Here is a 14012-nt window from a genome sequence, read left to right as displayed (position 1 = left end):
CAAGGAAATAAATGACGGGAGGGGGAAGAAAGGAAAAGAGTGTATGTATTTGCTGCCTGAAATTAAACAGGTGCGATCGTACCAGCACTAATGCACCGGATCCCATTAGAACTCCGCAGTTAAGTGTGCTTGGGCGAGACTAGTACTCGGATGGGTGATCTCCTTGGAAGTCCTCGTGTCACACCAATTTTTTTTCAGACGGGTCGTTTGACGTTACGCGCGACTAGAACTATGGTCCGCTTGTTTATACGCAAATGTGAGTTAAGAAGCAGGAGCATTTTAATCGATATTAGAACGAGAAGGACAGGTGCAGTGTGAACGCATAAGGAAACAAATTATGGGAGGGGGGAGGGAAGGAGAATGAGTGTATGTATTTTCAGCATGAAATGAAACAGGTGCGATCATACCAGCACAAATGCACCGGATCAAATATGAACTCCGCAGTTAAGTGTTTTTTTGCGAAGGTAGTACAAGGATGGGTTACCTCCTGGGAAGTTCTCGTGTTGTACCCATTTTTTTTTAGATGGGTCGTTCGACGATACGCGCGACTGGAACTATGGTCCGCTGGTTTATACGCAAATGTGAGTCAAGACGCAGGGGCATTTTAATTGATATTAGAACGAGAAGGAGAGGTGAAGTGTGAACGCACCAGGAAACAAATGACGGGAGTGAGAAGAAAGGTGAAAGAGTGTTTGTATTTGCAGCGCAAAATGAAACAAGTGTGATCATACCAGCACTAATGCACCGGATCCCATCAGAACTCCGCAGTTAAGTGTGCTTGGGCGAGAGTAGTACTCGAATGGGTGACCTCCTGGGAAGTCCTCTTGTCGCACCACTTTTTTTTCAGACGGGTTGTTCGATGTCACGCGCGACTGGAGCTTAGGTCTGTTGGTTTGTACGCAAATGTGAGTCAAGAAGCAAGGGCATTTTAATCGATATTAGAACGAGAATGAGAGGTACAGTATGAAACATGAGGGATCATACCAGAATGAAACATGAGGGATTATACCAAAACTAATGCAACAGATTCTATCAGAACTCTGCAGTTAAGGGTGGTTGGGCGAGAGTAGTACTAGGATGGGTGACCTCTTGCGAAGTCCTTATATTTCACCCATTTTCTTGGGAAGTACTCGTGTTGCACCCATTTTTTTGCAGATGATTCTTTCGACGTTACGCGTGACTTGAATTATGGTCCGCAGGTTTATTCGCAAATGTGAGTCACGGCGCCGTGGCATTTTACTTGATATTAGAACGAGAACGGGAGGTGCAGTGCGCACGCACAAGGAAACAAATGACGAGAGTGGGAAGAAAGGAGAAGGATTTTATGTATTTGTCACGCGAAATTAAATAAGTGCGACCATACCAGCACTAATGCACCGAATCCCATCAGAACTCCGTAGTCAAGTGTGCTTGGGCGAGAGTAGTTCTAGGATGGGTGACCTCCTGGGAAGTCCTCGTATTGTTCCCATTTTTTTTCCGATGGGTCGTTCGATGTTACGCGCGAATGGAATTATGAACTGCTGGTTCATTTGCAAAGGTGAGTCACGTTGCCGGGACTTTTTACTTGATATTAGAACGAGAAGGAGAGATGCAGAGTGCATGCACAAGAAAACAAATGACGGGAGGGGGGATGGAAGGAGAAAGAGTGTATGTATTTGCAGCGCAGAATGAAACATGAGCGATCATACCAGCACTAATGCAACGGATTCTATCAGAACTCTGCAGTTAAGGGTGCTTGGGTGACAGTAGTACTAGGATGGGTGAGCTCCTATGAAGTCTTTATATTTCACCCATTTTCTTGGGAAGTCCTCGTGTTGCACCCATTTTTTTTCAGATGATTCTTTCGACGTTACGCGCGACTTGAATTATGGTCCGCAGGTTTATTCGCAAATGTGAGTCACGGCGCCGTGGCATTTTACTTGATATTAGAACGAAAATGGGAGGTGCAGTGCGCACGCACAGGGAAACTAATGACGGGAAGGGGAAGAAAGGGGAAGGATTTTATGTATTTGCCGCACGAAATTAAATAGGTACGATCATACCAGCACTAATGCACCGGATCCCATCAGAACTCCGCAAGTTAAGGGCGCTTGGGCGAGAGTAGTACTAGGATGGGTGATCTTCTGCGAAGTCCTTATATTTCACCCATTTTCTTGGTAAGTCCTCGTGTTGCACCCATTTTTTTGTAGATGATTCTTTCGACGTTACGCGCGACTTGAATTATAGTCCGCAGGTTTATTCGAAAATGTGAGTCACAGTGCCGTAGAACTTTTCTTGATATTTGAACGAGAACGGGAGGTGCAGTCACACGCACAAGGAAACAAATGACGGGAGGGGGAAGAAAAGAGAATGATGTATGTATTTGCAGCGCAACTTTTTATAGGTGCTATCTTACCAGCATTAATGCACAGGGTCCCATCAGAACTCCGAAGTTAAGTGTGCTTGAGCGAGAATAGTACTCAGATGGGTGACCTCCTGGGAAGTCCTCGTGTCGCACCAATTTTTTTTCAGACGGGTCGTTCTACGTTACGCGCGACTGAAACTATTGTCCGCTGGTTTATACGCAAATGTGAGTCAAGAAGCAGGGGCATTTTAATCGATATTAGAACGAGAAGGAGAGGTGCAGTGTGAACGCACAAGAAAACAAATGATGGGAGGGGGGAGGGAAGGAGAAGGAGTGTATGTATTTTCAGCACGAAATGAAACAGGTGCGATCATACCAGCACAAATGCACCGGATCCCTTAAGAACTCCGCAGTTAAGTGTGCTTTGGCAAAAGTAGTACAAGGATGGGTTACCTCCTGGGAAGTTCTCGTGTTGCACCCATTTTTTTTTCAGATGTGTCGTTCGATGTTACGCGCGACTGAAACTATGGTCGGCTGGTTTATACACAAATGTGAGTCATGACGCAGGGGCATTTTAATTGATATTAGAACGACAAGGAGAGGTGAAGTGTAACCGCACCAGGAAACAAATGAAGAGAGGGGGAAAAAATGAGAAGGAGTGTATGTATTTGCAGCGCGAAATGAAACAGGTGCCATCATACCAGCACTAATGCTCCGGATCCCATCAGAATTCCGCAGTTAAGTGTGCTTGGGCGAGAGTGGTACTCGGATGGGTGACCTCCTGGGAAGTCCTCGTTTTGCACGCTTTTTTTTTCCGGATGGGTCGTTCGACGTTACGCGCGAATGGAATTATGAACCGCCAGTTCATTCGCAAAGGTGAATCACGGTGCCGGGGTATTTTACTTGACATTTGAACGAGAAGGAGAGATGCAGAGTGCACGCACAAGGAAACTAATGACGGGAGGGAGGATGGAAGGAGAAAGAGTGCATGTATTTGCAGCGCAGAATGAAACATGAGCGATCATACCAGTACTAATGTAACGGATTCTATCAAAACTCCGCAAGTTAAGGGTGCTTGGGCTAGAGAAGTACTAGGATGGGTGATCTCCTGCGAAGTCCTTATATTTCACCCATTTTCTTGAGAAGTCCTCGTGTTGCACCCATTTTTTTGTAGATGACTCTTTTGATGTTACGCGCGACTTGAATTATGCTCCGCAGGTTTATTCGCAAATGTGAGTCACGGCGTCGTGGAATTTTACTTGATATTATAACGTGAACGGGAGGTGTAGTGCGCACGCACAAGGAAACAAATGACTGGAGGGGGAAGAAAGGAGAAGGAGTGTATGTATTTGCAGTGCGAAATTACACAGGTGCGACCATACCAGCCCTAATGCATCGGATCCCATAAGAAACACCGCAGTTAAGTGTGTTTGTGCGAGAGTAGTTCTCGAATGGGTGACCTCCTGGGAAGTCCTCGTGTCGCACCAATTTTTTTTTAGACAGATCGTTTGACGTTACGCGTGACTGGAGCTATGGTCCGCTGGTTTATACGCAAATGTGAGTCAAGAAGCAGGGGCATTTTAACTGATATTAGAACGAGAAGGAGAGGTGCAACGTGAACACAAAAGGAAATAAATGATTGGACGGGGGAGGGAAGGAGAAGGAGTGTATGCATTTTCAGCGCCAAATGAAACAGTTGCGATCATACAAGCACAAATGCACCAGATCCCATTAGTAATTCGCAGTTAAGTGTGCTTTGGCGAAAGTAGTACAAGGATGGGTTACCTCCTAGGAAGTTCTCGTGTTGCACCCATTTTTTTTTCAGATGGGCCGTTCGATGTTACGCGCGACTTGAACTATGGTCCGCTGGTTTATACGCAAATGTCAATCAAGACGGAGGGGAATTTTAATTGATATTCGAACGAGAAGGAGAGGTGAAGTGTGAACGCACCAGGAAACAAATGATGGGTTTGGGAAGAAAGGAGAAGGAGTGTATGTATTTGCAGCGCGAAATTAAACAGGTGCCATCATACAAGCACTAATGCACCGGATCCCATCAGAGCTTCGCACTTAAGTGTGCTTGGGCGAGAGTAATACTCGGATGGGTGACCTCCTGGGAAGTCCGCGTGTTGCACCCATTTTTTTTCAGATGGGTCGTTCGACATTACGTGCGAATGGAATTATAAACCGCTGGTTCATTCGCAAAGGTGAGTCACGGTGTCGGGGCATTTTACTTGATATTTGAATGAGAAGGAGAGATGCAGAGTGCACGCACAAGGAAACAAATGACGGGAGGGTGGATGGAAGGAGAAAGAGTGTATGTTTTTGCAGCGCAGAATGAAACATGAGCGATCATGCCAGAACTAATGCAACAGATTCTATCAGAACTCCGCAAGTTAAGGGTGTTTGGGCGAGAGTAGTACTAGGATGGGTGACCTCTTGCGAAGTCCTTATATTTCACCCATTTTCCTGGGAAGTCCTCGTGTTGCACCCATTTTTTTGCAGATGATTCTTTCGACATTACGCGCGACTTGAATTATGGTCCGCAGGTTTATTCGCAAATGTGAGTCACGGCGCCGTGGCATTTTACTTGATATTTGGTCGAGAATGGGAGGTGCAGTGCGCACGCACAAAGAAACAAATGACGGGAGGGGGAAGTGAGGAGAAGGAATGTATGTATTTGCAGCGTGAAATTAAAAAGGTGCGATCATACCTGCACTAATGTACTGGATCCCATCAGAACTCCGCAGTTAAGCGTGCTTGGGCGAGAGTAGTACTCAGATGGCTGACCTCCTAGGGAGTCCTCGTGTTGCACCAATTTTATTTTCGGATGGGTCATTCGACGTTACGCGCGAATGGAATTATGAACCGCTGGTTCATTCGCAAAGATGAGTCACGGTGCCGGGTAATTTTACTTGATATTAGAATGAGAAGGAGAGATGCAAAGTGCACGCACAAGGAAACAAATGACGGGAGGGGGGATGGAAGGAGAAAGAGTGTATGTATTTGCAGCGCAGAATGAAACATGAGCGATCATACCAGCACTAATGCAACGGATTCTATCAGAACTCCGTAGGTAAGCGTACTTGTGCGAGAGTAGTACTAGGATGGGTGACCTCCTGCGAAGTCCTTATATTTCACCCATTTTCTATAGAAGTCTTCGTGTTGCACCCATTTTCTATAGAAGTCCTCGTGTTGCACCCATTTTTTTGCAGATGATTCTTTCGACATTACGCGCGACTTGAATTATGGTCTGCAGGTTTATTCGCAAATGTGAGTCACGGCGCCGTGGCATTTTACTTGATATTAGAACGAGAACGGGAGGTGCAGTGCGCACGCACAAGGAAACAAATGACGGGAGGGGGAAGAAAGGAGAAGGAATGTATGTATTTGCAGCTCGAAATTAAACAGGTGCATTCCTACCAGCACTAATGCACCGGATCCCATAACAACTCTACAGTTAAGTTTGCTTGGGCGAGAGTAGTACTCGGATGGGTGACTTCCTAAGAAGTCCTCGTGTTGTACCAAATTTTTTTTCAGACGGGTCGTTCGACATCACGCGCGACTGGAACTATGGTCCGCTGGTTTATACACAAATGTGAGTCAAGACACAGGGGCATTTTAATTGATATTAGAATGAGAAGGAGAGGTGAAGTGTAAACGCACCAGGAAACATATGACGGGAGGGGGAAGAAAGGAGAAGGAGTGTATGTATTTGCAGCGCAAAATGAAACAGGTGCGATCATACCAGCACTAATCCACCGGATCCCATCAAAACTTCGCAGTTAAGTGCGCATGAGCGAGAGTAGTACTCAGATGGGTGACCTCCTAGGAAGTCCTCGTGTGGCACCAATTTTTTTTCAGACAGGTCGTTCGACGTTACGCACGACTGAAACTATGGTCCGCTGGTTTATACACAAATGTGAGTTAAGTCGCAGAGGCATTTTAATTGATATTAGAATGAGAAAGGGAGGTGAAGTGTGAACGTACCAGGAAACAAATGACCGGAGAGGGACGAAAGAAGAAAGAGTGTATGTATTTGCAGCGCGAAATGAAACAGGTATGATCATACGAGCACTAATACACCAGATCCCATCAGAACTCCGCAGTTAAGTGTACTTTAGCGAGAGTAGTACTCGGATGGGTGACCTCCTGGGAAGTCCTCGTGTCGCACCAATTTTTTTTCAGACGGGTCGTTCGACATTACGCGCGACTGGAACTATGGTCTGCTGGTTTATACGCAAATGTGAGTCAAGAACCAGGGGCAGTTTAATCGATATTAGAACGAGAAGGAGTGCTGCAGTGTTAACGCACAAGGAAACAAATGACGGGAGGGGGGAGGGAAGGAGAAGGAGTGTATCTATTTTCAGCACCAAATGAAACAGGTGCGATCATACCAGCACAAATGCATCAGATCCCATCAGAACTCCGCAGTTAAGTGTACTTTGGTGAAAGTAGTACAAAAATGGGTTACCTCCAGGGAAATTCTCGTGTTGCACCCATTTTTTTTTTCAAATGGGTCGAGCGATGTTACGCGCGACTGGAACTATGGTCCGCTGGTTTATACGCAAATGTGAGTCAAGATGCAGGTGTATTTTAATTGATATTAGAATCAGAAGGAGAGGTGAAGTGTGAACGCACCAGGAAACAAATGACGGGTGGGGTAAGAAAGGAGAAGGAGTGTATGTATTGGCAGCCCGAAATGAAACAGGTGCGATCATACCAGCACTAATGCACCGTATCCCATCAGAACTCCGCAGTTAAGTGTGTTTGGGCGAGAGTAGTACTCGGATGGGTGACCTCCTGGGATGTCCTCGTGTTGCACCCATTTTTTTCGGATGGGTCGTTCGACGTTACGCACGAATGGAATTATGATCCGCTGGTTTATTCGCAAAGGTGAGTCACGGTGCCGGGGCATTTTACTTGATATTTGAACGAGAAGGACAGATGTTCACACAAGGAAACAAATGACGGGAGGGGGGATGGAAGAAGAAAGAGTGTATATATTTGCAGTGCAGAAGGAAGCATGAGCGATCATACCAGAACTAATGCAACGGATTCTATCAGAACTCTGCAAGTTAAGGGTGCTTGGGCGAGAGTAGTACTAGGATGGGTGACCTCCTCCGAAGTCTTTATATTTCACCAATTTTCTTAGGAAGTCCTCGTGTTGCACCCATTTTTTTGACGATGATTCTTTCGACGTTACGCACGACTTGAATTATGGTCCGCAGGTTTATTCGCAAATGTAGGTCACGGCGCCGTGGCATTTTACTTGATATTTGAACGAGAACGGGAGGTGCAGTGCGCACGCACGAGGAAACAAATGACGAGAGGGAGAAGAAAGGAGAAGGAATGTATGTCTTTGCAGCGCGAAATTAAACAGGTGCGATTATACCAGCACTAATGCACCGGATCCCATCAGAACTCCACAGTTAAGTTTGCTTGGGCGAGAGTAGTACTCGGATGGGTGACCTCCTGGGAAGTTCTCGTGTCGCACCAAATTTGTTTTCATACGGGTCGTTCGACGTTACCCGCGACTGGAACTATGGTCCGCTGGTTTATACGCAAATGTGAGTCAACACGCAGGGGCATTTTAATTGATATTAGAACGAGAAGGAGAGGTGAAGTGTAAACGCACCAGGAAACAAATGACGGGAGGGGGAACAAAGGAGAAGGAGTGTATGTATTTGCAGCGTAAAATGAAACAAGTGCGATCATATCAGCACTAATGCACCGGATCCCATCAAAACTTCGCTGTTAAGTGTGCATGGGTGAGAGTAGTACTCAGATGGGTGACCTCCTGGGAAGTACTCGTGTCGCACCAATTTTTTTTCAGACGGGTCGTTCGACGTTACGCGCGACTAAAACTATGGTCTGCTGGTTTATACACAAATGTGAGTTAAGACGCATGGGCATTTTAATTGATAGTAGAACAAGAAAGGGAGGTGAAGTGTGAACGTATAAGGAAACAAATGACCGGAGGGGGACGAAAGAAGAAAGAGTGTATGTATTTACAGCGCGAAATGAAACAGGTGTGATCATACCAGCACTAATGCACCGGATCCCATCAGAACTCCGCAGTTAAGTGTGCTTTGGCGAGAGTAGTACTTGGATGGGTGACCTCCTGGTACGTCTTCGTGTTGCACCTTTTTTTTTCAGATGGGTCGTTCGACGTTATGCGCGAATGAAATTATGAACCGCTGGTTCATTCGCAAAGGTGAGTCTCTGTGCTGGGGCATTTTACTTGATATTAGAACGAGAAGTAAAGATGCAGAGTGCACACACAATGAAACAAATGACGGGAAGGGGGATGGAAGGAGAAAGAGTGTATGTATTTGCAGCACAGAATGAAACATGAGCGATCATACCAGCACTAATGCAATGGATTCTATCATAACTCCGCAAGTTAAGGGTGCTTGGGCGAGAGTAGTACTAGGATGGGTGACATCCTGCGAAGTCCTTATATTTCACCCATTTTCTTGGGAAGTCCTCGTGTTACACCCATTTTTTTGCAGATGATTCTTTCGACGTTACGAGTGACTTTAATTATGGTGCGATCATACCAGCACTAATGCACCGGATCCCATCAAAACTCTGCAGTTAAGTGTGTTTGGGCGAGAGTAGTACTCGGATGGGTGACCTCCTGGGAAGTCCTCGTGTCATACAAATTTTTTTTCAGACGGGTCGTTCGACGTTACGCGCGACTGGAACTATGGTCCGCTGGTTTATACGCAAATGTGAGTCAAGAAGCAGGGGCATTTTAATCGATATTAGAACGAGAAGGAGTGGTGCAGTGTGAACGCACAAGGAAACAAATGACGAGAGGGGGGAGGGAAGGAGAAGGAGTGTATGTATTTGCAGCACTAAATGAAACAGGTGCGATCATACCAGCACAAATGCATCGGATCCCATCATAACTCCGCAGTTAAGTGTGCTTTGGCGAAAATAGTATAAGGATAGGTTACCTCTTGGAAAGTTCTCGTGTTGTACCAATTTTTTTTTCAGACGGGTCGTTCGACGTTACGCATGACTGGAACTATGGTCCACTGGTTTATACACAAATGTGAGTCAAGATGCAGGGGCATTTTAATTGATATTAGAACGAGAATGAGAGGTGAAGTGTGAACGCACCAGGAAACAAATGACGGGTGGGGGAAGAAAGGAGAAGGAGTGTTTGAATTTCCAGCGCAAAATGGAACAGGTGCGATCATCCCAGCACGAATGCACCAGATCTCATCAGAACTCCACAGTTAAGTGTGCTTGGGCGAGAGTTGTACTCGAATGGGAAGTCCTTGTGTTGAACCCAATTTTTTTCAGATGGGTCGTTCGACGTTACGCGCGAATGGAATTATGAACCACTGGTTTATTCGCAAAGGTGAGTCACGGTGTCGGGGCATTTTACTTGATATTAGAACGAGAAGGAGAGATGCAGAGTGCACGTACAAGGAAACAAATGACGGGAGGGGGGATGGAACGAGAAAGAGTGTATGTATTTACAACGCAGAATGAAACAAGAACGATCATACCATCACTAGTGCAATGGATTCTATCAGAACTCCGCAAGTTAAGGGTTCTTGGGCGAGAGTTGTACTAGGATGGGTGACCTCCTGCGAAGTCCTTATATTTCAGCCATTTTCTTGGGAAGTACTCGTGTTGCACCCTTTTTTTGCAGATGATTCTTTCGACGTTACGCGCGACTTGAATTATGGTCCACAGGTTTATTTTCAAATGTGAGTCACGACGCTGTGGCATTTTACTTGATATTAGAATGAGAACAGGAGGTGCAGTGCGCACGCACAAGGAAACAAATGACGGGAGGGGGAAGAAAGGAGAAGGAAAGTATGTACTTGCAGCGCGAAATGAAACAAGTGTGATCATACCAGCACTAATGCACCGGATCCCATCAGAACTCCGCAATTAAGTGTGCTTTGGCGAGAGTAGTACTCGGATTGGTGACCTCCTGGGACGTCTTCGTGTTGCACCAATTTTTTTTTGGATGGGTCGTTCGACGTTACGCGCGAATGAAATTATGAACCGCTGGTTCATTTGCAAAGGTGAGTCACGGTGTCAGGGGATTTACTTGATATTAGAACGAGAAGTAGAGATGCAGAGTGCACGCACAACGAAACAAATAACGGGAGGGGGGATGGAAGGAGAAAGAATGTATGTATTTGCAGCGCATAATGAAACATGAGCGATCATACCAGCACTATTGCAACGGATTCTATCAGAACTCCGCAAGTTAAGGGTGCTTGGGCGAGAGTTGTACTAGGATGGGTGACCTCCTGCGAAGTCCTTATATTTCACCCATTTTCTTGGGAAGTCCTCGTGTTGCACCCATTTTTTTGCAGATGATTCTTTTGACGTTACACGCGACTTCAATTATGGTCCGCAAGTTTATTCACAAATGTGAGTCACGGTGCCGTGGCATTTTACTTGATATTTGAACGAGAACGGGAGGTGCAGTGCGCACGCACAAGGAAACAAATGACGGGCGGGGGAAGAAAGGAGAAGGAGTGTATGTATATACAGCGCGAAAAGAAAAAGGTGCGATCATACCAGCATTAATGCACCGGATCCCATCAGAACTCTGTAGTTAAGTGTGTTTGGGCGAGAGTAGTACTCAGATAGGTGACCTCCTGGGAAGTCCTCGTGTCGAACAAATTTTTTTTCAGACAGGTCGGTCGACGTTACACGCGACTAGAACTATGATCCGCTGGTTTATACGCAAATGTGAGTCAAGAAGTAGGGGAATTTTAATCGATATTAGAACGAGGAGTGGTGCAGTGTGAACGCACAAGGAAAGAAATGACGAGAGGGGGGAGGGAAGGAGAAGGAGTGTATGTATTTGCAGCACTAAATGAAACAGGTGCGATCATACCAGCACAAATGCACCGGATCCCATCAGAACTCCGCAGTTAAGTGTGCTTTGGCGAAAGTAGTACAAGGATGGGTTACCTCTTGGGAAGTTCTCGTGTTGCACCAATTTTTTTTTCTGATGGGTCGTTCGACGTTACGCGCGACTGGAACTATGGTCCACTTGTTTATACACAAATGTGAGTAAAGACGCAGGGGCATTTTAATTGATATTAGAATAAGAATGAGAGGTGAAGTGTGAGCGCACCAGGAAATAAATGACGGGTGGGGGAAGAAAGGAGAAGAAATGTTTGAATTTCCAGCGCAAAATGAAATAGGTGCGATCATACCAGCACAAATGCACCAGATCCCATCAGAACTCCGCAGTTTAGTGTGCTTGGGCGAGAGTTGTACTCGGATGGATGACCCACTGGGAAGTCCTCGTGTTGCACCCAATTTTTTTTAGATGGGTCGTTCGACGTTACGCGCGAATGGAATTATGAACTGCTGGTTTATTCGCAAAGGTGAGTCACGGTGCCGGGGCATTTTACTTGATATTAGAACGAGAAGGAGAGATGCAGAGTGCACGCACAAGGAAACAAATGACGGGAGGGGTGATGGAACAAGAAAGAGTGTATGTATTTACAACGCAGAATGAAACATGAGCGATCATACCAGCACTAGTGCAACAGATTCCATCAGAACTCCGCAAGTTAATGGTTCTTGGGCGAGAGTTGTACTAGGATGGGTGACCTCCTGCGAAGTCCTTATATTTCACCCATTTTCTTGGGAAGTCATCGTGTTGCAATCATTTTTTTGCAGATGATTCTTTTGACATTACACGCGACTTCAATTATGGACCGCAGGTTTATTCGCAAATGTGAGTCACAGCACCGTGGCATTTAACATATTAGAACGAGAACGGGAGGTGCAGTGCGCACGCATAAGGAAACAAATGACGGGAGGGGGAAGAAAGGAGAATGAGTTTATGTATTTGCAGCGCGAAATGAAACATGTGCGATCATACCAGCACTAATGCACCGGATCCCATCAGAACTCCGCAGTTAAGTGTGCTTGGGCGAGAGTAGTACTCGGATGGATGACCTCCTAGAAAGTCCTCGTGTTGCACCCATTTTTTTTTGGATGGGTCGTTCGACGTTTCTCACGAATGGAATTATGAACCGCTGGTTCATTCGCAAAGGTGAGTCACGGTGATGGGGCATTTTACTTGATATTAGAACGAGAAGGAGAGATGCAGAGTGCAAACACAAGGAAACAAATTACGAGAGGGGGGATGGAAGGAGAAAGAGTGTATGTATTTGCAGCGCAGAATGAAACATGATGGATCATTCCAGAACTAATGCAACGGATTCTATCAGAACTCCGCAAGTTAAGGGTGTTTGGGCGAGAGTAGTACTAGAATAGGTGAGCTCCTGCGAAGTCCTTATATTTCAACCATTTTCTTTGGAAGTCCTCGTGTTGCACCCATTTTTTTGCAGATGATTCTTTCGACGTTACGCACAACTTAAATTATGGTCCGCAGGTTTATTCTCAAATGTGAGTCACGGCGCCGTGGCATTTTATATGATATTAGAACGAGAATAGGAGGTGCAGTGCGCACGCACAAGGAAACAAATTACGGGAGGGGGAAGAAAAGAGAAGGATTTTATGTATTTGCCGTGCGAAATTAAACAGGTGCCATCATACCAGCAATAATGTACCAGATCCCATGAGAACTCCGCACTTAAGTGTACTTTGGCGAGAGTAGTACTCGGATGGGTAACCTCCTGGGAAGACCTCGTGTTGCACCCATTTTTTTTGGATGGGTCGTTCGACGTTACGAGCGAATGGAATTATGAACCGCTGGTTCATTCGCAAAGGTGAGTCACGGTGACGGGGCATTTTACTTGATATTAGAACGAGAATGAGAGATACAGAGTGCAAGCACAAGGAAACAAATGACGGGAGGGGGGATAGAAGGAGAAAGAGTGTATGTATTTGCAGCGCAGAATGAAATATGAGCGATCATACTAGCACTAATGCAACGGATTCTATTAGAACTCCACAAGTTAAGGGTGCTGGGGCGAGAGTAGTACTAGGATGGGTGACCTCTTACGAAGTCCTTATATTTCACCAATTTTCTTGGGAAGTCCTCGTGTTGCACCCATTTTTTTGTAGATGATTCTTTCGACGTTACGCGCGACTTGAATTATGGTCCGCAGGTTTATTCGCAAATGTGAGTCACGGCGCCGTGGAAACAAATAACGGGAGGGGGAAGAAAGGAGAAGGAGTGTATGTATTTGCAGCACGAAATTAAATAGGTGCGATCATACCAGCACTAAAGCACCAGATCCCATCAGAACTCCGGTGTTAAGTGTGCTTGTGCGAGAGAAGTACTCGGATGGGTGACCTCCTGGGAAGTCCTCGTGTTGCACCCATTTTTTTTCGGATGGGTCGTTCGACGTTACGCGCGAATGAAATTATGAACCGCTGGTTCATTCGCAAAGGTGAGTCACGGTGCCGAGGCATTTTACTTGATATTATAACGAGAATGAGAGATGCAGAGTGCACGAACAAGGAAACAAGTGACGGGAGGGGGGATAGAAGGAGAAAGAGTGTATGTATTTGCAGCGCAGAATGAATCATGAGCGATCATACCAGCACTAATGCAACGGATTCTATCAGAACTCCACAAGTTAAGGGTGCTTGGGCGAGAGTAGTACTAGGATGGGTGACCTCCTGGGATGTCCTCGTGTTGCACCCATTTTTTTTAAAATGGGTCGTTCGACATTACGCGCGAATGGAATTATGA

At 45.9% G+C, this 14012-nt stretch overlaps 26 pseudogenes; all 26 read left to right on the top strand.

Moving 5' to 3' along the window:
- The first annotated feature begins 68 nt into the window (after positions 1 to 68).
- LOC148269919 (5S ribosomal RNA) lies at positions 69 to 187 on the top strand (annotated as a pseudogene).
- Positions 188 to 717: 530 nt separating this feature from the next.
- LOC148269918 (5S ribosomal RNA) lies at positions 718 to 836 on the top strand (annotated as a pseudogene).
- Positions 837 to 1349: 513 nt separating this feature from the next.
- On the top strand, positions 1350 to 1468 carry LOC148269917 (5S ribosomal RNA; annotated as a pseudogene).
- Positions 1469 to 2028: 560 nt separating this feature from the next.
- Positions 2029 to 2148, top strand: LOC148269916 (5S ribosomal RNA; annotated as a pseudogene).
- Positions 2149 to 2381: 233 nt separating this feature from the next.
- LOC148269915 (5S ribosomal RNA) lies at positions 2382 to 2500 on the top strand (annotated as a pseudogene).
- Positions 2501 to 2706: 206 nt separating this feature from the next.
- LOC148269914 (5S ribosomal RNA) lies at positions 2707 to 2825 on the top strand (annotated as a pseudogene).
- A 206-nt stretch (positions 2826 to 3031) lies between these two features.
- On the top strand, positions 3032 to 3150 carry LOC148269913 (5S ribosomal RNA; annotated as a pseudogene).
- Positions 3151 to 4038: 888 nt separating this feature from the next.
- LOC148269912 (5S ribosomal RNA) lies at positions 4039 to 4157 on the top strand (annotated as a pseudogene).
- Positions 4158 to 4363: 206 nt separating this feature from the next.
- Positions 4364 to 4482, top strand: LOC148269911 (5S ribosomal RNA; annotated as a pseudogene).
- A 561-nt stretch (positions 4483 to 5043) lies between these two features.
- Positions 5044 to 5162, top strand: LOC148269910 (5S ribosomal RNA; annotated as a pseudogene).
- Positions 5163 to 6078: 916 nt separating this feature from the next.
- LOC148269909 (5S ribosomal RNA) lies at positions 6079 to 6197 on the top strand (annotated as a pseudogene).
- Positions 6198 to 6402: 205 nt separating this feature from the next.
- On the top strand, positions 6403 to 6521 carry LOC148269908 (5S ribosomal RNA; annotated as a pseudogene).
- A 206-nt stretch (positions 6522 to 6727) lies between these two features.
- On the top strand, positions 6728 to 6846 carry LOC148269907 (5S ribosomal RNA; annotated as a pseudogene).
- Positions 6847 to 7053: 207 nt separating this feature from the next.
- On the top strand, positions 7054 to 7172 carry LOC148269906 (5S ribosomal RNA; annotated as a pseudogene).
- A 553-nt stretch (positions 7173 to 7725) lies between these two features.
- Positions 7726 to 7844, top strand: LOC148269905 (5S ribosomal RNA; annotated as a pseudogene).
- A 206-nt stretch (positions 7845 to 8050) lies between these two features.
- On the top strand, positions 8051 to 8169 carry LOC148269904 (5S ribosomal RNA; annotated as a pseudogene).
- Positions 8170 to 8374: 205 nt separating this feature from the next.
- On the top strand, positions 8375 to 8493 carry LOC148269903 (5S ribosomal RNA; annotated as a pseudogene).
- A 400-nt stretch (positions 8494 to 8893) lies between these two features.
- On the top strand, positions 8894 to 9012 carry LOC148269902 (5S ribosomal RNA; annotated as a pseudogene).
- Positions 9013 to 10210: 1198 nt separating this feature from the next.
- LOC148269901 (5S ribosomal RNA) lies at positions 10211 to 10329 on the top strand (annotated as a pseudogene).
- Positions 10330 to 10889: 560 nt separating this feature from the next.
- LOC148269900 (5S ribosomal RNA) lies at positions 10890 to 11008 on the top strand (annotated as a pseudogene).
- A 203-nt stretch (positions 11009 to 11211) lies between these two features.
- Positions 11212 to 11330, top strand: LOC148269899 (5S ribosomal RNA; annotated as a pseudogene).
- A 206-nt stretch (positions 11331 to 11536) lies between these two features.
- LOC148269898 (5S ribosomal RNA) lies at positions 11537 to 11655 on the top strand (annotated as a pseudogene).
- Positions 11656 to 12213: 558 nt separating this feature from the next.
- LOC148269897 (5S ribosomal RNA) lies at positions 12214 to 12332 on the top strand (annotated as a pseudogene).
- A 561-nt stretch (positions 12333 to 12893) lies between these two features.
- On the top strand, positions 12894 to 13012 carry LOC148269896 (5S ribosomal RNA; annotated as a pseudogene).
- Positions 13013 to 13519: 507 nt separating this feature from the next.
- On the top strand, positions 13520 to 13638 carry LOC148269895 (5S ribosomal RNA; annotated as a pseudogene).
- Positions 13639 to 13844: 206 nt separating this feature from the next.
- LOC148269894 (5S ribosomal RNA) lies at positions 13845 to 13964 on the top strand (annotated as a pseudogene).
- The last annotated feature ends 48 nt before the right edge of the window (positions 13965 to 14012 follow it).

The sequence above is a fragment of the Carica papaya genome, chromosome 1 (genome assembly GCF_054855325.1).
Source record: "Carica papaya isolate Zhongbai chromosome 1, ASM5485532v1, whole genome shotgun sequence".
Classification (NCBI taxonomy): Eukaryota; Viridiplantae; Streptophyta; class Magnoliopsida; order Brassicales; family Caricaceae; genus Carica; species Carica papaya.
Note: the sequence above shows the minus strand (reverse complement) of the source record. Positions and strands in the feature narration are given on the sequence as shown.